The sequence below is a fragment of the Euprymna scolopes genome, chromosome 2 (assembly GCF_053919585.1).
Source record: "Euprymna scolopes isolate OS-2025 chromosome 2, ASM5391958v1, whole genome shotgun sequence".
Taxonomy (NCBI): domain Eukaryota; kingdom Metazoa; phylum Mollusca; class Cephalopoda; order Sepiida; family Sepiolidae; genus Euprymna; species Euprymna scolopes.
This window is the reverse complement of record NC_136483.1, coordinates 172,340,509-172,363,168: the sequence shown is the minus strand read 5'-3', so window position 1 is coordinate 172,363,168 and position 22,660 is coordinate 172,340,509. Positions and strand designations below refer to the sequence as shown.

The window sequence follows — 22,660 nt, the reverse complement described above, 5'->3', positions numbered from 1 at the left end:
CGTAGTTGGTTTAAGACAAAAGCTTCACTATAATAAATAAATCATGTGTGGATTTCAAAACAACTTAGTTGTTTTGGGGGGAGGTTCATACGTCGAAATCAACGGGAGAGTCAATTATATATATATATATATATATATATATATATATATGTGTGTGTGTGTGTGTGTGTATTATGCATGATGAGAATGATAGAAATAGTATTCCGACAAAATAGAGAAATAAAAAGGAGTAAACCGAGTTATGTGTACATCAACGTTGTGTCTTTATTTCGAGACTTCCGCTGGATGAATGAGATTAAGAAAACAAAACAGTACAAATATTTGAATTTTTTTCATTTGCAAAGTGTGACGCTGTTCTACTTCAGAAACAGAAAAAGACGATGGAAATTTAAAAAAAAAATGGGCCAGCTTGCGTTGTTTAATATAAGGAGATTTTTAATAACGTCATATAGTCGTTAATATGTTTTTAAAAGATATGAACGCAGTTAATATTCTTTTTACTTTTTTGAATTTTATATATATGCAGTGTACAAATCATATCCTGTACGGCCTACACCGTTGGGAATCTTTTGTGTTTTTAAATATCGACGGATTTTCAAGAATATGACAAGCAAAAATAAATCTTTACAAAATAAAGAAAATGAATATGAAAAAAACAAAACAAAACAAAACAAACAAACAAACAAACAAAAAACGATTATAGTCTGTTAGGAGACTGATTTAATAATTTTCACTCATGAACGGGATGTTTTTGTCTGCTCTTTGACACTGTAGCATTTTTCAATTAAATGATCTCCTTGAGACATCTTCATTTCAGCCGACTCTTTATTCACTTCTACCAATTTTCATCGATTGGCCCACTCACGCGCATGGGCGTGACCGACCCTTCCCCCATAAACCAGAGAATAGGTTATTCTTGACGTTTTATCAGAGAAACAGTCGCAACATTTATTAACAGCGTCATTACGACCATTACCATTCCCTTCTTTAACAGCACTCCCCTCATTTAGAAAGGGGGCGTTACTTTCTTATTCCGGTCATAAAACAGCGATTTAATCAGTCATTTTTGTTGGTTTCACCATTATGACCTTTGAATACGCCACCATGAAAGTTCACAAGGATGAACATCTACACCTATCGTGTCGCATCTATTCCGGATAGAGTAGAGCCCCGAGATACGATAGCCTCAGGATAATGTTTTTCCAGGTTACGATGTAGAATATATTTTCCGTCCCCTGGTTACGGTATTTTCCCCACCCTACGGTCTTATTTATAATGTTATTTGATTATATACATTTTTATTATATACTGTACTGTATTTTGTTACTGATTTTTAATGCCGTATCCCGGGGTTCTACTGTATTTGTACGCTCATTTGCTTAATCAAACAAGACAAGATGGACAATTCAGGTATAAAAATAAAACAGTATAAGTATGCGTATGTTTGTCTGTCTCTGTGTAAATATTTAACCGATAAACGTTTAAACATACACTGCAATTAACAGGAAATAGTAATCATACACCGAGGATGGTTTACAATAAGTGAACTCTTTGTTTTGGTAGACGAATAACGCGTACAGTCATATGTCGGCAAGCCGAATAGAAAACTGTTTATTTTAACTTGTCAACATATTTTTACTTCTTTTATCGCATTCCTAATTCCAATTCATTTCTTCAAGCCGTTTAATATTAAACTATTCTCAGCTATCTCTCGATAATTACATCGTACAAGATGCGGCTGGAGCGCTGAATGTTTTCCTTTTAATTCTAGTTGATTGCATCGGAGTGATTATTTGAATTTTTGAAACCACTACTATATATTAGGTACAATATAATATTCAATAGAGAATTAGTTCTGCAATAATAAATTCGAAATCTGCATGAATTTAGATATATTCAAACGTATTTACAACGCGACTAGTACACAGACATACACACACATATATAATACAAAGTTCACCTGTTTGTTTTAATGTTTGTATGTATGTATGTAAGTATATATACATACGGCATAATCACGTTGAAACACCGGTCCCCGTTGGATCAGCGGTTAAGCAACGTTAAACCTGGTTAGTACTAAATGAGTGACCATTTGGGACTTCCAGGTGCTGTATGTGCTCTTCGCTTATCCCGGCATTGTTTCCAGTCGTCTTGGACTACACCTTGCCACTGGACTGAAGCAGCGTCGATTCAAGAGAGGTGTGGTTAGAAATTGCGAGACCCTTGCCTCACAATTACAAGCGCAGCTGCCCCTACAGGGGATATCCTTTGTCTTTCGAGACTGATCGGAGGCATCGACGTATGAATGTATGTATGTCTAGCAAAGACATATATATATATAGGTTTCTGTAAAAGTCTGAGAAAGCTACAGACGGCAAAAAAAAAACAAAAAAAAAAACGGCCGGGTAGCTGAAACAATAATGTAACTTAACAGAAAGATACGGTAATAAAAAATAAAACGCATATTTGCTCTACAAAAGTATTGAGCACTTTCTTCAGTTTTTATTAATTACCATTTCTCCTCTCTCTCTCTCTCTCTCTCTCTCTCTCTCTCTCTCTCTCTCTCTATATATATATATATATATATATATATATATATATATATACATATATATATATATATATATATATTTTTTTTTTTATTACATTTTCACCCCAAACAAGGCACATTGCCACTTTGGTGTAGGGGTCTATTATCAGGGTCAGCAACTACTGGGGCACTATGTAGGGATTTGGGCAGCAAGATGTCGGTTCACGTTGCACTTGAACTTCTGCATGTCAGTACAGTTAGGGAAGCAGGATCCTGGAATGGAATATATATATATATATATATATATATATATATATATATATATATATATATATATATATAATCTGTTATTACACAGACATTATCGGTTACCTAGTTGCATATATGCGAAGAAGAGTAATTGGTGAGTTTTAAGGAGAGATGATTATAACTTTCAGAATACCGTATAAGTACGCATTCAGATATACAGATTTTTGGAGTTTAGGAGTATTTAAAAATTGGGATAAAAGAGACACTGGCAGTCGCCCGTAAGAGATGCTGTTGGCGCACTGAATGTTTTAAATTCAATCCTAGTTGATGGCACCGGAGTCATTATTTATTTTTTAAAATCACTACTATATATTAAACAATAATTAAATATAGAATGTAGTGGGGGAATAGGTTAGTGATTGCGATATTGATAATAACTGATAATTTTTTTATTGATAATTATATCGATTATTCATATATAAATAGCCAGGGCAGTTAAAGACAGTAATGGTAATAAAAAGAACGTGTCTGAAGTAAAAATTCAAAAATATAAATGTAAAGAATGATGAATCTAAAAAAAAAAAAAAATAGAAGATAACATAGAAGGTAAAAGAGATAGAATAAAGTCAAAATAGTACTAACGACAATTGATGTAAACACACACACACACACACACACACACACACACACACACACATATATATATAAAGTTGCGTATTTTACTCAAACTGATAGTGATATTAAGAACCTATTGTTTCTATCTAAAAATCATTAAAACGAACTTCGTAATATAGTCAATCATAGATATACGAGCGACTTAATCTAATTTGCGTATACTTTTAGAAAATGAACTTTCATTAATTAAATGTTCACTTTTTATAGTTTATTATTGGTTGATTTGTTCATTATATATATATATATATATATATATATATATATATATAAGTAACCTTGTCTGTGTGCAGAACATCTCTAACAAACTCTTCACGTAATTATTGGTATACAAACTTGAAACTTCATACATAGGTTTTTGGATCTGTGGAAAAGTTTCAATTTAGCCAGAGTAATCGATTATTTTGGTTGGATATTTATTTTCAATTGTTGTTAAAGAAACGCCGGTCAATTTGAGATTTTAATTGAAAGAATTATTTCTAAATTACTTATTAAAGAATCGTCCAAACACAAAGGGGGAGTTGTCATTCCGATTGATGATAAAAAAAAATGTTAACTCAGAGAGGATTGAACATTTGATCCGCGGTTATGAGATCATATTTGGCCTTTGAAGCCGTTGGATCAGTCGGGCTGATATTGACCAATCCACTACTGCGTGAGTCGAAGTGACACTCGTTGGTTGGTCGATCGAGGGAGGAGATCGCGCCACTGCTCGACCACATTCTCAAGATAAACAACAGTGTAGAGCTGTTTTTTGTCAGTCAGTCGGCAGAGAGGGAGAGAGAAAGAAAGAGAGAGAGAGAGAGAGAGAGAGAGAGAGAGAGAGAGAGAGAGAGAGAGAGGGAGGGTTAGTTAGTCAGTCCCACTAAGTTCGATAGAAAGATTCCCGACTTCAATAAGATACACCTGGAGAAAGAGAGGAGGTTAGATCGCCGGAGACGTTGTGAACATCATACTCAAGATGAAGACAACAGTCAGAATAATCCAAATTTATCAATCCACGTCTGGTTTCCTCAGCTACGTATATATATAAAGATATTATTTATATATATATATATATTTTAATAATATATATATATATATATATATATATATATATTTTAATAATAATAATAATAATAATAATAATAATAATAATAATAATAATAATAATAATAATAATATATATATATATATATATATATATATTATTAAAATACATATAGCCCACATTAAAGGCCGGAAGATGCATGCATTTTCATTTTGGGTACTGAAACGCGAAATAAGCATCAGGAGAAAATTCGTGATTATTTTTGTTTGTTTGTGGGTGTGTGTGTGTGTGTGTATTTGTATTTGTATGTGTGTGTGTATGTGCGTGTGTGTGTGTGTGTGTGTTAATTGTTGCTAAGATTGACACGTGTTATTGACTCTACTTAGGATCATCGTACATTACTTTCTTTTCGAAAATTTCTGATTGAATGTCCTTTTCTAAAAATATTCAACGATAAATTGGCGATGTTATTAATTGAGTAGGTATCAAATAGACAGTTTGCCTTTTCACCTTTCCCCAGGCATAAGATGGGGAGGAAGGGCAGTCTGTTTTATATTATCTCATCAGTTTGAAGTGATCGAGGCGAAGGCTTACACGATACAGGCTGAGAAAATGAATTTTTGTTCTCTGTTGAGCGTAACACATTTCTACTGAGTCTTCATTATGACTACGTGCCCTGATTTCTTAATTCTCAATAATAATTAAAATGAGTCTATTTATATACAAGCTTCGAATAAAAAGTAATAGAAAGATATGTAAAGACACAGAGACTGAGCGAGAAACGGGGATAGAAAGAGAGAGAGAGATAGAGAGAGAGAGAGAGAGAGAGAGAGAGAGAGAGAGAGAGAGAGGGGGGACAGTTGGAGTGATGATTTTGAGCTCTTCATTTCAGATTTTCGTCTCAGTTCGCTTTGAAAAAGATTGTGCTCCCGTAAGGATCAGAAAGAACAACACGACTCTATAATTAGCGGAAAAAAAGATTTATATTTAACAGAAAAGCAAATATAACGAATAAAAAGTGACGTTATTTCTCATGCATCAACATATGCGCATCAGCGCTAGGTTACACACGAAAGTGAATTACAAAGTATATTCCAATATCAATATTATATTGCCATTGCATTGAAGATTGGATGAAATTAAAATGTTTCTCTTAATGACTTTTTAAAGATTTTTTTTTATCTGTAACAAATAAGAAAGGCCCAATCAAACAATGTTCGAGTTAAGTCTTCCTTAGGTTTTCTCGGATTTCATTTCAGTATTATTTTGATCTCTTCGACGAAATATTTTTAAATTTGCGAGTTGATATCCAGAGGAGCTAATAAATCACTTCTACAATTACCCTTTCAATTTTGGCCAAGGGATTGATAGCTCATCTTTTCTTTTTTCTTTTTCCTTCCTTGTTTTCTTTTAGTTTATTGTAATTTTGTTGTCCTTGGTTTCGTTATTTCATTTTTTTCCGTTACGTTCCGTTTCTCTTTTATTCTGCCTCTCTATTTTTTATTTTTATTTTCTTTCGGTTCCTTCTTTTTCTTCACTTTATTTGGTTTACCTTTACTTTTTATAGCTTTTACTTCCTTTTTTTATCTTTGCAATTCTGTCAAGAAATTGATAGCTCATCTCTCGTTTTTTTTCCTTTTTGTTTCCTTTTTTTCTTTCCGTTTTCGTGTATTGTTATTTTGTTTTCTTTGGTTTTGTTACTTCATTTCGTTCGTTACTTTCGTTTTTTTATTCCCTCATGTCTATGCTTCCTTTTTTATTTTCCTTCTTTTCTTCTTTTCTTTTATTTAGTTTACCTTTTCTTTTTTATCAGTTCTTTTTATCCATATATGCTTTTAATTCTTTCTTGCACTCCTTATATACGCGATCTTCCTGAATTTCTTGCCACGTACGCTAGTACATTCCTTTTACAATTAGAGATTCAATTACCCTAATCTATACTGAATTGACACATCGTCTAAATCATCAGATTAAATTTCTCTCCATTTTTAAATTTATCGATTATCTCCAATTTATATGATAATGTTGTTGAAATTTTCCCACTTTTTTCTCAAATTTAAAAACATTTCCACAACGAGCCATTTCAGTATTTCGTTAATAATAGTAAAAATTCAGATTATCATTATAATTCAATTTTATGGTTAACGTAGTTCAAAAAAGTAATTTAAAACAAATAAAAAGAATTCCTTATATTTTGTTATACGTAATTGTGTTATCTAACTCTCTCTTCCACAGCGAAATGTGAAACAAGGTTAGAGGATGGGGATAGGAGAAAAACCAGCGACCAATAATTAGAACATTCTGACCTTCAAAAATTACCTGAAGCTAAAACGTTTTGTCAGCTAAAATATGCTTTAGAATAATCAAAATATTTAGAATAAATATTTATTTACATTAATTTAGGAATGTAACTTTAAAATGTTATCATAACGATTTAGTTGACAACTTAGAAATAATGACATGTAAAAATATCAGGTGATTATCTTAGTAACCTAGACTAATGACGTCATTTAAAATTAGTTTGGTCAGTTTGGGTCGAGAGAAGGAGAACGGCGGTCTTCAGATCGTGAGGGCTCCAAGCAGAGGGGGGCCAGAAATGGAGATAGTTAGAATCAGTGTTGCAACTTTCCAAACGGGAGAAAAACAGTCTAGAATAAAACGTTGACAAAAATAAAGCCCAAGGATCTGTCATGTCTTGGGAAAATTTTCCAATGCAGCTTTCTATCAAATATGACCAAATATGGACCAGATATATTCTCGGTTGGCCAGCTGTTGACACTCCAAAGAAGTGTCATTCGTCCCTTGTGTTATAAAGGTATTTATGTATATTCGTGTTTCGTAGTGAGCTGTATTTAAAGGTACATATACACACAACGAACACTAGATTAGACGATCACAATGCTATACACACACACACGCACACGCACACGCACACGCACACACACATATGATTACTTCATTTAATCACATAAATTAATATATGAAAGTATAAATTTATGCGTAAACTTTAAGAATTTACTTCAAAAGTGCTCAATGCATAGGTAGAGCGCGGTAGTAAGTTATCTATATATCTATAAAAGTGAACGTGTCTGTGTGTGTGTATGTGTCTATGTACATTTCCCTATGCAATAACTCTGTCAATTTTTAGTATACAGACACAAAATTTGATATACAGGGTACTGAGATTTGGGAAAATCGATGTGATCGGTTTTTGGCCAGAAATTTGGCGATTAAGGGGTCAAAGTTCAACGATTTGACCTTTGAGAACTCTACCAAACTCCTCCGACAATTTTGGATCTATACACTTGAAATTTTAGATATAGGTTCATTGGACAAGGAGCTAACTTAATAACTTGAGTTGAGCCCAAAAGAATAAATTTTAAGATGTCATAATAGGGGTCAAAGTTAAAAAAAATTAACCGCTTTTTTTTTTTTGCTCAACATACACCTCCAAATACCCGGGCAACGCCAGGCACCCATGCTACTAAAATATATATATGGCAATTAAACTATGCAGAATATCCCGCGTTTCATCCACGCTAGAATTCATCAGGCTTATGCAGTTCGGTTCTTATTGTGCACCACCGAAATATATGAAAGAATAAAATGATCAATTGAGACCCCCACTCCGGAATCATCACCCTTCACTTTTTCGAATACAGGCATTAGCCTGATAAATCCTAGCATGGATGAAACGCGGAATATTCTGTATAGCTTAATCGCCATATATATTCTATAACTTACTATATATATATATATATATATATATATATATATATATATATATATATATATATATATATGTACATCCCCTACATAACATGTATATCGACTATATTACATATTCGAGTTGTTTGGAGTGAAAAGAAATACGAGTTGTTTGGAGTCACCTAGAACCCCACTAATATATATATATATATATATATATATATATATATATATATATATATATATATATATATATATATATATATATATAAACAAACACATAGGAATTGCTTTTATTACCATGGATACTAGCAGAATCCTTGGCATATTACAATATTACACTCTGTACGGTTCTTATTGTGCACCACCGAAATATATGAAAGAAAACAAAATGATCAATTGATTCCCCCCCCCCTCCGGAATCATCACCCTTCACTTTTTCCAATACAGGAATATATTTTATCTTAGCCACAAACAGTTTTTCTGATTTTTGTTTTTAGTGTTATTGATCTATCGATCTATAGAGATCCATGGCTTTGTCTCTGCAAGACAAAACATTCTTTCGCCGACCAGAAACGTGTGTTTTTGCAATCGGCGTCCGTGTGACGCGTGTCTTGGAACTCCAACGGAAAAAGGAAACATCAATACGGATCAGAAATTCTATTAGTTTTCTCTATAAACTCAGTCTTACTTGATACTGCTACTGCTACAGCTGCTACTACTACTATTACTACTATGTTAGCATATACCTTATCTCTTTCTTATTAGTGCATCTTGATAAATTGTTGAAACGTATCTGTAATTTAATTGACCCCATTGTTTCTTCTTCACTGCAACCTCTTTCTCATAGCCGTGATGTTGCTAGCCTGAATCTTTTCTATAAATACTGTCATGTCATGTGCTCTTCAGATTTGTCTGATCTATTCTCTGCTTCCTTTGTTTCAGCTCGTTTGACTCGTTGGTTTAGTGGTCTCCATCAATCTGCCGTTTTAATACCTCATTGTAATACAGTTTCCTATTCCAGTAATCTATTTCAGAAGACTACACGGTTGTGGAACTATCTTCCCGCCCACTGTTTTCCTTCTAACCACAGCCTTACTCTTTTCAAGACTAAGCTCAATAGATACCCCCTTTCTTTGCGATAAGCATCTTTCGTTCTTGTTAGTTCTTTACATGAAGCGGATTCATTCCTTATCTCGAACGATTTTCATAAAAATTCAAACACAGTGGTACATTCAAAATAAAAGTAACTACATGCACACCGACACAAACACAATAATATTTTCAATGCATGTACATGTGCATGCATCCATATAAATGAAAAGCTAAAACATAAAACGCGATAAACACCATTTTGAAAATTACTACAAAAGGTGTCCCATTTCAACACTGTACAACACCCCCAAATCACATTTAACATACCTTCGGCAAACTTTAATTTTAAGTAAAATAAATATTGAGTTAAAGCATAGATTCGAATTTTTCTTCCATGCATAAATCAGTTTCTTAATTTAAAGCAATTGAATTCATCGTGCTTTGCCTTCAAATATGTCTATACTAGCAGGGGGACCCGACGTTGCCCGGAATGGAAAGATGTTCCCCACATACGTTTATTGGCGTTGAAATCAGTGAAATTGGTCCATTTTTCAATCAAATCGATTGTCTGCTCTCGTTTGGAACCCACTGTCGAGCACCGGGAGGAAACTTCACTTGTCTTCTCGCAGTGACTTACTTCATAAAATATTGTAGTCTACACACAGAACCTCCTATTGATTTTATAAAAATTATTTTATAAGATGGTTTGAATTGAAAGTTAAGATTCAAAAGTCAAGTATCATGGTTCAATTGCGTCCTAGACAGAAATACTTATTTCGAATGCGCCCTTGTCTTATCCAAAGGGCCACTATTGATTTCATACGCTGTTTTTTTCTGCTTGTTCGGGGATGGAACTTTTCAAATGCACTTGCGATGTTTGGCTTTATAAGATGTTAACTTAAAAAAAAATTTGATTGGTCCCTTTTTAATCGAATTTTTCGATTATCGATTAACGATTTTCGATACTTATCAGAGGCATTGCGATACAAAACCTATCTAAGAACACTTCTAAACACATAAAGTATAGTTGTGTGAAATTTCATAAAATTCAATCGAGCTGTTTCAGAATCGATAGAGAACGAACATATAGAGAGGGAGAAAGAAATAGAAAGATAGATAAACAGATAGATAGATAGATGAATAGAGAGAGAGAGAGAGAGAGAGAGAGAGAGAGAGAGAGAGAGAGAGAGTCTTTTTTATATATGTTTGATAATAATAATAATAATAATAATAATAATAATGTACATGGGAATATGTAATATGTAATATCTATAGAGGTAAAGATATTTACGGCATAATCACGTTGACACACAGATTCTCATTAAATCGTGGAAGTTAACGATGTTTAACCTGGCTAGTATAGAAAAGTTTTGCCATACTAGGCGCTGTATGCGGAAGGACAGCAACATCAGTCCTTGCAAAAACTAACGTAGTTAAACAGACATTATCCTCTGGTTAATATCTACTCTCAAGACATAAAAATTGTATCATAAAATCAAGAGTAGGTTCTCTACAGTGCAATGTAGACTACAATGTATTGTGAACTAAATCACTGTAGGAGGCATGGGAAGCTTTCTTCCTATGTACCGCGGTGGATCCCCGAATAGAGTAGGCAATCAACCGATTTGCTTGAAAAATGGTCGATTTCACCGATTTCAATAACAATTAATAGTGGACGTTTGGAAGATTCCTATAATCGTTCTTCGATCGCGTACGACGACGGATCTTTCTGATAGTATATATATGCATATATATATATATATATATATATATATATATATATATATATATATATATATATGCGTGTATGTGTATATATATATATGCATACATATATATTTAGAGAAAGATATAAAGATCAATATATATTGATGAAGCGTTAACTATTGGCAACGTTTATGATGTTCAACGGTGTGCTCCGTGGGTTTATTACTGGAACGATAAGATCCATTATCGAAGAGAGACTGTGATCACGAGCTCCTCTGCCATTTTGTGAAGCTCCATTCGTCACTTGAACATATTCCAACGTTGTTCATCTTGAATTCAACTGCGGAACGAATACCGGATAAACAATTGGCGCCATGTTATAATATATCATTCCAGGGCCAACATTTAAGTGCATTTAAGTAATGACCAAGACACTCGTTTTCTAATAAAGTTAGAAGTCATTGTAGTAAAGCATAAATGATAGCTAGCAGACCATAGGGTGAAGATCAAGGAGACAGAAAAGCGAAGGTAATACACGGAACTGGCTAGAGAGACCAAAAGGTATTTCGAAGATGAAGAAAGTAAAAAGACCACCATAAATAGTATAGGCGGTAGAAACAATACAAAAAAAAAAAAAAAACTTGAAAAGAGAATAGGGAGATATTTGAATTAGATTGATGACCGATAAGATACAACGGATAACAATAATGAACACTGCTGGAAAATTAATGAAAACCTTTGAATGTGTAAAATAAAAAAACAAAAGCTACAGTCACAAACTGGACATACAGGATCTGCTACAGACGCAAAGAAAAGAAACATCAAATGGAATCATGAAAACTGAAACCGTACAATTGTAAGTTACTCCTGTTTTCCCCCTTTTCAGTCTATATACACAGGCACCACATCAAATAAGTGAGGGTCAATGAGGATGGAAAGACCGAGGAGAGAGAGCACTAACCAGATCTCCGTCGGATGCGTACAAAGAGGAGTGGGGAGGCTTATTGTGATCCAAATTTCAGGGAAGACCAATGGTCGCTCCCAATTAAGATTCAATGGTAAGCGGCTGGTGCGATAACGCAAATTAATCTGCACAGGTTATCAAAAGAGGTGGAGAATACTAGAAATCTGAGGATACTTGTCATTCACACTCAAAGGGACACCACAAGTTGTTCTCAAACAGAAATCTTTGATGATGGGCCGTGTGACTACTTCTAGCGAGTAAATAATAATAATAATAATAATAATAATAATAATAATAATAATAATAATAATAACAATAATAATAATAATAATAATAATAATCGTAATAATCGTAAATATAATAATAATAATAATAATAATAATAATAATAATAATAATAATAATAATAATAATAATAGATATCTAATAAACACATGGACAGTGTCACTAGTAAGATATTCCGGATCTTTCATTAGTGGATCACAGAAAAATTAAATCATCTCGACCAGAAGACTAGGAAACATGAACATACGTAATGCATTGCACCCAAAAGATAACGCTCACCGACTCTTCTTGGAAACATAAGACGAAGGAAGGGGACTGGTTTGTATAGATGACTGCGTGAATGAGACAAAAAATAATTAGAAAATACATAATGCCCTACAAAAAATGACTGAAACTTATTGAAGGCACCTTGTAAGTAGTAGTGCTAGCATAGTTAGTAGTTGTCGCAGTAGTTTAAATAACTATATCATTCTACCATTGATGTCACTATCTGTACTATCAGTGTACATGATGGACAAATATTTTTCGAGCCTTAATATGTTTATTGTTACTTGCAATAGACGTAGAAAAGCGATAATAAGTAGAAGCGATAGTATTATAAATTTTATCTATGATATCGACGTCCGAATCGACAATACCCGAAATGCTTTCAGGCGTCTACAATTCTGTCTCAAGACTACAATAGACACGAAAGTCCGGATTTACCAGACGCTTAGTACTAATTGAGTATTACTGCCTCCACCAAAGTCTGCAGGTCAGCTGACATCATTTTTGTCTCAAATTTGGCAAACAATACTCAATTATGATACAAGTTTTATGCTAAAGAGTGGCATATATTTTGTTCATTTTTTTTTAATTTACTAGCGTAATTTACTCGGTGTTTCCCATATGGAAATATATCGTGAGTGGAAAATAATCTATATAAATAAAACAGTAGATGTATGCATGTGTGTGCGTCTCTGTTTTTAGTGTGTAAATATTTAACCGATAAACTCTTAAACTACTGGTCACATGACACTGAATTAAACAGAAAATAGTAATCATACATCAAGCATGGTTTATAACAAGTAAAATCTTTGTGTAGGTAAATATATAACGCGTACATGAACTATGTCGGCAGGTTAAAATGCAAAATTTTAATTTCTACTTGATGACATATTTCTTTTGCTTTACGCATGCGCAAATTAATTTATAGCTTGAAGGGGTTTAATTCTAAATCTATCTTATATACATAACTAGCCTGGAGGTCCGGTGTTGCCCAGGTGTTTTGAGGTGTTTGTTACGCAAAAACCAAACAAACAAAAAACAAAACAAATAAAAAGCAAAAATAAAACAAATAAAAAAGTAATAGTAGGCAAGCAGGCTCGAACCCGTACCGTGAAGGAGGAGAAGAACAACAACAAAAAAAAGTGACGTCTTTGCTGTTGATTCCATCGCAAAACTGAAGATGACAAACGTCTAAATAAAGCTAGTCAATCGAAAAGAAAAGATAAGTTTCGAAAATATTGGCGAAAAAAAAAGCGGCCCCTCTTGTAGCAAATTGCCAGTTGAGCGTGACGGAATAAATGTTTTGGCTAATTTTTCGATATTTGTCGTCCGAAATGTGATATTAGGCAGGTGTAACGATGTTACTTGCCTAGACAATACCAATTCACCCTGCTACAGGCTAAGAGTTGGGTGGGGTGTTCGACATTGGGTATGAGAAATTGATTTGTTTCTCCAAAATTCTGGAATATGTTTTATTGCTGATATGATGAACAGAAAAGAGAAGATATGGCGACGAGAGGTCTGCTCTATTATCTGGAAAAGATTGTTATAAAGTCACCTGGTCTAGTTAAGTTTCAGACTATTAAGTAAGCATCAAAACGAAACTTGAAAAATGCGAGAGTTAGCTGATGAGTTAGTTTGGACAGATAATACAGTTTCTTTGATGTAAAAATAATTTGGAATTTAGGAAAACTCGTCCCCGTTCTTGAATGAGATATTGTTTTTAAAAGAGAATACACATCCCATAATATTTTTTTAAATATTTTTATTTGTTTACGGTTGTTTAAAAAAAAAATTAAATTAATTTTTCTAAGTTTTCGTTTTCTACCTAAGTTTGAAAGTTTTTCGTGTTTCAACTTATTTTAAAGAGTATATTTATTTAAAAAAAAAAGTAATGTCGAGTGTTACTTTTGAACCAAAAATCTCTGACATAAGCGGATAAGGTCTTAGGAGTCTCTATAATTGCTCAAAAATAGAAAATTAAAGAAAATACTGAGGTAAATATAGTTTTTAAACGAGCCCCCTTCAAAAGAAAATAGATTAGTATATTTTTAGGTAATGCACATCCCATAATATTTAAAAAAATAATTTTACTTGTTTACTGTTTTCAAAAATTAAATTGATTTTTCTAAGTTTTCGTTTACTACTTGGCTCTGTAAGTTTTTGGGGTTTAAACTTATTTTATAGAGTTTATTTAGTTAAAAAAATAACAAGTAATGTCGCACTCGAAATTACTTAGTAAATAATTTTGTCCGAAAATTAAAGAAAATACTGAGGTAGATATAGCTTTAAAACGAGTCCCCCCTACTCTAAAAGAAAATAAATTTGTATATTTTTAGGTAATGTCAAAGATCACTGCTCAGGAAAAAAAATCAAGGTACCAGAAGTAGATACGGTTGATTATGTAACGAAACTGAACGGAAGACACGAAAAACGAAACCATATATTTATTTAAAAATACTTTAGTTTTTAACATTTCTTGTGTTATTACGAAACGAACAAACAAAAAGAAAACACTTTTTGCATTATAAAATAATAAAACAAATATTTTATTTAGAAAAATTGGTACATCACGGGAAACGTGGACCCTGCATAAACCGTGTTTTTATTTAATGATTGCACCTCCAAAGCGCATGCGCAAAAGGTTTTCACGAAAACTTTTTGAAGGTGCTATTTGAGGCCCCCCAAAAGGGGGACGGGGAACATTATTTGAATATGTATGAAAAAATAATTTAACAAAAAAATAATATTTAGTGGAGAAAATAATAAATAAAACTTAAATCAAATAAATAGAAATAAAAACAAATAAATAGAAATAAAAACAAGCACGAGAAAAAAAAAGTATGAATCAAATTTACCCAAAGAAAAAAAAAATTCAAAAAAAATAAATTAAATACACGCACGATTAAAAATAAAGTCACGAAAAAAGTGAAAGAAAACGCTTTGAAAGAGCAATCATTTAATAAAAACACGTTCCCCGTAAATTACCGAAAAATTAATTTAGTTTTAACACATTTTTGTTTCACGAAACAACACTTCTATAGTATGCGCACCGCGGCCATCTTTTCTTGGTTCGTTTCACTAAACTGTCGCCATGTGGCGGGTCTCTGTCAAAAAACATTTAAATTTAAATTTAATTTTTTTGTTGACCCTTTAAAGTTGCTTTAATTCAAAAATATGTTTCATTTAATTATTTATTTATTCGAAAAAAAAAGAAGCTATTTTACTTCATAAAATCTAATGTTAATTTTATAAAAAATTGTTTTATCAAATTATATTTCTTTACGCAGATTTTTAAATAAATATTTTTACAATTATATATTGATACATTTTTATACAATAAATGTTTTTACAATTATATATTCGTACATTTTTATACAATAAATGTTTTTACAATTATATATTGATACATTTTTATACAATAAATGTTTTTACAATTATATATTGATACATTTTTATACAATAAATGTTTTTACAATTATATATTGATACATTTTTATACAATAAATGTTTTTACAATTATATATTGATACATTTTTATACAATAAATGTTTTTACAATTATATAGTGATACATTTTTATACAATAAATGTTTTTACAATTATATATTGATACATTTTTATACAATAAATGTTTTTACAATTATATATTGATACATTTTTATACAATACATGTTTTGATTTTCAAATATTTTTCTGTTCGAAAAAAAACAACAAAAACTTGCCGCAACAAAAAATTTGCCGCGTTATTTGACAAGAAGAAATTAGAGTTATCGCCCTCCTAACAATAGCCGCCGCCTGAATACTGAACAATTGCCCCCGAAATGACTTTTAAACGATACCCTCCCTTCCCTATGTTAAGAATGTTTCGAAATAATAACGTTATTATTTCAGCGCGGTGCCAAAATTACACAGGGCCGTGTTTTCTTTTTTGTTGTTTCGTAATAACACAAGAATTATTTAAACTGAATTAATTCTTCTAAATAAAATAATTGCTTTCTTTGATAATACGTGTTTTCTTTCTTTTATTTTTATTTAGTAATGACACAAAAAGTGTTAAAACTAGAGTCTTTTTTTAAAAATAAATATTTGGTTTCGTTTTTCGTGTCTTGACTCCGTGATCAAGTTTATTTTTTTTAAAGCAAGAGTTAAAAATAATTTAAAAAAATATTATGGAGGTGCCTAGTCTCTTTTAAAAACAATATCTCCTTCAAAAACGGTAATAAAATTTGTTTTCAATCGATATTTATCAATAAGGTACCAGTTTTCCTACCTAGCAAAAAGTGGGGAGTTTTCAGGGCACGCGTTTTCCGGGTACGAGTTTTCCGGAGATGAGTTTTCCGGGGACGAGTTTTCCGGAGACGAGTTTTCCGGGGACGAGTTTTCCGGGCACCATATATATATAATTTCTTATGTATATATATATATATATATATATATATATATATGGACTCTTTGTTCATCTATGAATTCTGACGATGCTAGTTGGATATTTCCTCTCTTTGAGGATCTTCCTCTAGTTGAAACAATATGTAAACTCATTCTGGACTCACAGTAATAAATTTCTTATATACTGCCCTGGCTACACATTGAGCACTCTAGTCCGGTTTTTTCACCACTGGTAAATATATATATATATATATATATATATATATATATATATATATATATATATATATATATATATATATACATATTTGTTGTGGTTGTTTTTTTTTAACGATAAATACGCGGTTAAATAGTGGCTTCGCTTCGAAGCTCATTTTTTATTTATTTAGAAAGTCGCCCATAATTTATTTGGACGTATATAACATTTTATTTATTTTTAATCGTAGATTACATATATATGTATATATATATATATATATATATATATATATATATATATATATATATATATATATCGTAATAATGTTATTGTTTAGCGATATTTCAATGGTATGTATTACTCTCTTCCCACTACAGCGTAGGAGCTAACTCATGCTAATATATATTACTAACTACAACCTCTCGGAAGCACTCGATAAAGAAATTAAAGTTTGTTTTGTTACGAATGTGCTAAACAGAATTTTGTGTGATAGCAGAAGAAAGAATCTATTACTTTGAGAAGGCATGAATTAAAAATACCCAGACGCGACCTTAAGATTATGTTTACATTATATTAGCACTGATAATTTAGTATTATTAGACTCGGGAGAGATGGAAAATTAAAAAAAAAAAATGCTAGAGCTGTAAGAACTTCTGTACTGAAAAATATCCGTTGTTATAAGCTGTAATAGTATAGAATATATATTTCCTGAAATTCGAACCCGGATCGCTGATCTCATTTATCTTATTGTTCGACAATCCCGTTTTCCTACTGAATGACAGAAGCGGGTTCGAATTGATGTTTTTGTCCATCGAAATAGACGGAAAGAAAGAGGTATATGAATGAAGCTAATGGTGAATGAGGAATATCGTCCCCCTCCCTTTGCGTAAAATGAAAGCCGGTCCATCAATCTCAAATGTTGGGCAAGTCAACGAGCCTTTTTCCCTATGCATTTGGAGTTTACTTGTAAACACATTTATTTCTATTCTACACTTGGGATTAGGCAAACATTTCAATTATTTCTTTGTTTTTAGTCGCGTGCAAGTGACTCTATAAGTCACTCTGTCGGTCGGTCGGTCGATCGTTCTGTCGGTTTCTCTGTAACACTTTTGTGCTTGGCCTTTTTGATTAAGATTAAAGGTCGGTTATTAAGAGATGTTGTTCTTAGCTTTTCATGGCCTTTTGGCCATGATCAAAGTGTAGTATATGTTCTTACTACATGCTGTATTTATTGTGACATAAAATAGGGGATCACTTTTCTGTATTAATTTAATATAAAATGATCACTCACTTTACAACCAGTTAGTCTCAAAGCCATTCAAGTAATTCTCCAGATTATTCAAGTTGTTTTTGAAGGATTCCAGTTATTTTTTAAGCATTCAAGTCATTCTTAAGGTCATTCAATTCATCCTTAAGTTCATTAAAGTCATTCTAAGTCATTTACTTTTTATTTATTTAAGTCATTTCAGCCCATTTTTCGGTACTTTTAGTTTATCTTTAAGAATTTCATGTCAATCCTACATTCACGCATTCATTCATTACACGAGAGCACGCGACTAATGGCTATCGGCCTTGTTTCTTTATTTCTATTTTTGAGAGGCAAAAATGTTATCTAAAATAACAAACATTTTCATGCTTCATCGATGTTTATTTCTCGTGTTGCATTTTTTTTTCATGACGGAACAAACACAATGGACTTTGAAGTTGATTTGCATATAAAATTCTTTATTGAACAGAAACAATTCTTCGGTGCATATTTGATGGATTCGTGCAGCAGAATTATCTGATGATCAATTTAAGATTAAAAAAAAGAAACATTGTAACCTTTCTTTTAAGAGAAACAGTCCAAAAATAATGCCTCCTATTTTTTTTTATTTCGTCCAGATAAATTAAAGGGGATTACAAACTGTATTGTTATAATGACTGATCTTATGCCTTCATGACCTGAAAGTTCCATCTCTCTGTTGCAGATATAGATGGTGTGTGACTATAATAAAGCAACCCCTTGTCATAGACGTGCGTCAGAAGCACAGACGCATAATTGAATTCCTGGCAAAAAGGCATTAAAAATGGTGGTGACTATGTAAAAAAATAAATTCTGGAGCCCAGAAGGTGGCCCGTTTTAATGGTATCATTTCCGTCTACGCAGCCCTTTCTTTTGGGGCTAAAACTAAGAGAATTTACTTTTGGAACGACCCTTACATAAGAAAGTGCGCCTTGGACACCCATACGCGAGCATCGTTCATCATTAGCAAAAGTACATTGAAAATGTTAGTGACTATGTAGAAAAATTAATTCTGGAGCACAAATGTCGCCCATTTTAATTGTACACTCCCCGTCTTCGTAGGTCTTTAACTTATTTTAGCTAAAAATAGGAGACTTTACTTTTGGAGCGATCCTCGTATCACTATTATTGAAAACATAAAACATCTTTTTGTTTCGCCTTTAAATTTCCAGTGCGAGTGTTACGCTAGAATTACGAATCTTATGTCTTCTGACCGTAACAAATATCTCATTGATACATTTTATACAATAAATGTTTTGATTTTCAAATGTTTTTCTGTTTGAAAAAAACCCAAACTTGTTTGTTACTTATCTGCCGCGTTATTTGACCAAGAAGAAATTGGAGTTATCGCCCCCTAACAATAGCCGCCGTCTGCATACTGCACAAGTGCCCCCGTAATGACTTTTAAACGATACCCTCCCATCCCCATGTTAAGAATGGCTTTCGAAATAATAACGTTATTATTTCAGCGCGGTACCAAAATTACACAAGACCGTTTTTTTTTCCTTTTTTGTTGTTTGGTAATAACACAATAATTGTTTAAACTAAATTAATTATTCTAAATAAAATAATTACTTTCTTTGATAATACGTGTTTTCTTTCTTTATTTTTGTTTCGTAATAACACAAAAAGTTTTAAAACCAAATTATTTTTTTAAATAAATATATGGTTTCGTTTTTCGTATCTTGACTCCGTGATCAAGTTTATTTTTTTAAAACAAGAGATAAAAATAATTAAAAAAAATATTATGAGATGTGTATTCTCTTTTAAAGACAATTTCTTCTTTAAGAAGGTCGTAAAATGTGTTTTCAATCGATATTTACCAATATAGGACCAGTTTTCCTACCTAGCAAAAAGGGGGGGGTTTCCGGGTACGAGTTTTCCGGGTACGAGTTTTCCGGGTACGAGTTTTCCGGAGACGAGTTTTCCGAGGACGAGTTCTCCGGGCACCTTAAGTTCATCAGCCTTTTGCTTTCTTTTTCTCTTTTCTTTTTTTCGATATTATTCTAGTAATAATATCGATGTGTTGATTGTTGTAATAATTACACAAAGCACTTAATGAGTGTCAGACCTGACATATAGATGGCGCTACTAATAAAAAAGTCCACCTAATTTTATAAAGTGCAACCTTTCCAACGACACGCACCAAAATTAATATTCAATCAGATTATTGGTTTACAACTAAGCCATGTACGTCCAAGGATGGAATGCTGTTGTCACATCTGGGCAGGAGCTGCTAAAAAGGACTTGTCCTGCCTTGATAGAGTTCAAAATAGACTTCGTAGCCTCGTAGGAGATGTCCTTTTCTCTCGCTTCAACCTCTATCTCACAGAAGGGATGTTGCAAGTTTGTCTCTGCTTTATCGTTATCTTCGTGGAAAGTGTTCGACTGAGCTTCAATCTATGGTACCCCCTCGACAAACTTTCACAAGAAACACTCGTCTAGCTGAAAATACTATCAATAATCCCCCCCCACATTTTATCCGTGCCTAAACTTAAATGTAGATTTCTTAGAACTGCACGTCTGTGGAATTGTCTTCCGTTTTCCTCCTTTCCAGCTGACTACAATATGGTTGCCTTCAAGTCCAACGTAAACAAGTTCTTCATGAGCCGTTCCACTTGTTAACAAATTTACCGAATTTCCATTACTAACGATTACTATATTGTCCAATTGACTACTGTACACGCTTAACCCTTATCTTAAAAATATTAAATATAAAAAGTAACATCATTTTCATGCTTCAAAAACCCCTCATAACCTTTAGATCACTATCCTAAAAACATACGTGAGCGTTTAACATTATATATATATATATATATATATATATATATATATATATATATATATATATATATATATATATATATATAATGTTAAACATGTATATATATATATATTTATATATTTATGTATGTCGGGACGATGAATCGGAATCGAAAATCGGAAAAATCGGAACTTTTGAGGCTATCGAAATCGGTACCCCCCCAAAAAAAAGCCTGATTTCCGATTCCAAAAACGATTCTTTGCATTTTTTGAAAACGTAAGTTTCCATTACTCTTATTACTCGCTGGTACGACTGATAAATACTTACTGTTTAAACAATTAGTGAGACTAAAATCTATAGATCATAATAACATAAAAATACTATGCAAATGTATTTTATTTTCGTACAATGAACACAACAAAACTTGGAACTTTACGTAAATTCGCTAGGTAAACTTTAGAAAAATGCAGTTTATTTACAATCTCCCACAAAAATTGAAAAAACCTAATAAAATATTTTTGTCAAGAAAAATACTAGCAAACATTATTGATAATTAAATCAATAGTAGAATATAAAATGTATTTAAAATTCTTTTTAACTATTTATTTTATGCTCTCAGCTTTTGTCCAGTTGGGTTTTGTCCGGTAGAATTTTGTCCTGTTCCTCATCTAGCATGTGCAAATATTACAAGAATGGGGCGAAGCGTATGAGAAAAAGTTGACTTTGAATTGAATAAGGTATAAAGCAATTTGGTAATTTTCACACTTTCGTGTGAAATAAGGTTTAGCGTCGATTCTTCCTCGATTCAGTTTGTATTACACTTACACTTAGGAACTTAGGAATTCCTGTGGCGCCTTAGACAGTCAAAATTATTCACCGTTTTCGGTCTGAAGTCAGATCCATCTCCCCATTACATGTCTGTATACAGATTGTAAAACAAACTTAATTAAAATTGCTTGAGGTAGATATAGAAATCCATAAAATCGAGACGACTAATAAAACATGATTCTTGGGTAGTTTATTTATAGGAGTGCTCAATTGATCACGTTTCTTTGTATAAAATAATAGTCGATTACTATGAATTCTGAAAGATATATATATATATATATATATATATATATATATATATATATATATATATATATATATATATATATATTTCATTTATATTTCTATAATTAATTCTATATCGCATGCTATATATTTTGGGTCGCTTTCACTATTAAAAAACAAAAGCTAAATATTTCGTTCAAAAATTTTTCTCAGCATTTAAGACATTTTCATATCTAATCTCATGAAGGCACGACAACCCTGTACATTTTAGATATTAATCAATAGTGAATTTTACGTGATAAAATAATGAGCAAAAAAAACCCAAAAAACAAAGAACAAAAAACAAACTAGAAATCACTTTCCATTTTCATAAAGTATAGACGACATTATCTGTTGAAATAAACAGGAAGAGAAATAAAAACTCACAGAGAAACGATAGTGAAATAATTTAGAAAAGTGCAAATA

At 32.1% G+C, this 22,660-nt stretch overlaps 1 long non-coding RNA gene and 1 pseudogene across 1 annotated transcript in view; one reads left to right on the top strand and one right to left on the bottom strand.

Moving 5' to 3' along the window:
• Nucleotides 1-22,660, bottom strand: part of LOC145298811 (uncharacterized) — a 534,037-nt gene that overhangs the window by 133,121 nt on the left and 378,256 nt on the right. The gene's annotated exons all lie outside the window — the stretch shown is intronic.
• LOC145243071 (U2 spliceosomal RNA) lies at nt 18,260-18,385 on the top strand (annotated as a pseudogene).